This window comes from Bidens hawaiensis, unplaced genomic scaffold, assembly GCF_021521415.1.
Source record: "Bidens hawaiensis isolate Kalapana, Puna unplaced genomic scaffold, B.hawaiensis_p1.1 tig00035826_1, whole genome shotgun sequence".
Lineage (NCBI taxonomy): Eukaryota > Viridiplantae > Streptophyta > Magnoliopsida > Asterales > Asteraceae > Bidens > Bidens hawaiensis.
The window spans coordinates 103,548-105,480 of NW_027496214.1; the positions used below are offsets into that span (position 1 = coordinate 103,548).

The 1,933-nt window shown below is 38.1% G+C and overlaps 1 pseudogene; it reads right to left on the reverse strand.

Moving 5' to 3' along the window:
• Positions 1 to 1,015: 1,015 nt before the first annotated feature.
• Positions 1,016 to 1,839, reverse strand: LOC143587663 (NDR1/HIN1-like protein 26; annotated as a pseudogene).
• Positions 1,840 to 1,933: the final 94 nt, after the last annotated feature.

Sequence of the window (1,933 nt, forward strand, 5' to 3'; positions counted from 1 at the left end):
CCATTATGGAGAGACCAAATCCTTCATATCACCTTAAGAAAGACGATTTCGATGATTAGCTAATTTGTCCAACTCATTATTTTAGATGAAAGGTTTGGCATGCAAAGAGAGACATTTCAAGTGTTTGGAAAATATTAAACCGGTCGCTATATAAGTTTACTAGTATGGAAGTGGTAAAGACAAAGCTAGGGGTGTTAAATGAGCCGTGTACGTTTGCGAGTTGGAGAGTCCAACCTGACACGAACTGGAAAATCATGCTGGGCACATGATCCTCAACACGACATGCAGACAGGGTCGACTCAACAAGTTTGGAAGCCTAAATCAAAATGATATTTTGTGCCTTTTCATGAATGTTATGAAAATAAAAATGATTGAAAAAAGCGCTTGCTACAGGTTTTGAACTCATGACACACAGCTTAGCAACAACCAAGCTTGCACCAAACCAATACATAACTTTGAATTTACTTTGCCTATTATAATATATCTATATATATTGTTTTTTTTTAGATTTGAAGCCCTTAGTTAAATGTGGGCCTAAAGCTCTTGTCTGGTTTCGTTGGTCCACGGGCCAGCCCTACACACGGATTCACGGGCTGACTTAATCACATACCGTTTGAACCAAAATTTAATTTTTTTTTATTGTTTTCACGTATTAGTACTTCAAAATTTGCATTTTTACAACAAAACATACAAATTTATACAATACAATTACATTAATTAAAAAAATCTTATGTTAATTTCATTTTTGGTTTTAAATTTGAACGTAAAGATAGACAACCATTTTGATCTATTGCAAAACACATTGTAGAAGAGATTAAATAAAAATTAAATGTTTTAAAAGTCAACCCACGAACTCGTTGAGTTGACCTAAACTTGTTTATGCGAAACCCAAACACCTGAATTTTATGTTACGTTCATTTCGTGTAGAAAATTCACACCCACAGACAAAACTATAGACTGCCTAAAACCTAATTATTTGTTTACAATGTACTATTATTCATTATTCATGTACCAATTACATGTTACAACAGAAAAGAAAAAAGTTAAATTCATAATTAAGTGAAATAACTGGACATTTCTTTCCTTTATCACTTGCAAGTAACATCCATTTGACCCAACCCCTACTTCACAATTGGCATGCATTTTGTGGCGCCTGCTGTCCCACGTGGACACCCTAAACCGGATAGACGACGCCACGTCAAGCCTAAAAGGCACTGCCCCCCTTTTACGGGCAGCCAAAAACTGTGTCCAGCGGGCACTATCGATCTTCAGTGTGGGAGCCGCCATTGTGGCATGGATGATGGCAGTGTTTTTAGGTGATTGGTAGAATGGAAACAATAATGGTGTCTCCGCAATAACTTGATCCCGATAGGAAACAGTTAAATTCATCGTGTCGTAGTATATCCCTATTTCAAGATTCGGGTTTCTGGCAGTCACGTTAAAAGTTAGTTGGGCAGTTGAAAACCCGTTTGGTTCGGCCAAACTAGGAATGGAAAATTGTTGTATATGGAACCTAGGCCGATGTGGGCGTAAACTGAGCCATAAAATGAACGTCACTAGCCCGACCGTGAAAAAAATACAAAGAAAAATCGCGCAAATTAGCTTAGTGACCCGGGTGGTTAGACTGTCTTGAACTTGGTGTATGTTGTACTTAGTGTTAAGGTGGTTGTTTGGGGTGGGTTGGATGTGAATTTGGTGGTGTGGGGTAGCCATTGAGGGGGTGCGTGTTGGGGTTGAGGAGGATTTGTGAGCTTTGGTTTTTATAACTTGGGACAAAATTAGGAAGATGGCATGAGAGATTTGGTTGTAGAAAGGAAAGAATATTAAGGGTGGTGGTTTACCGTTGGTGATGTTTTAGGTTGCTTGTAAAGGAAGAAAATGACGCTAGATAATATTGAAGCTATGGGTATTTCTTGTGGTACATGACAAGTAT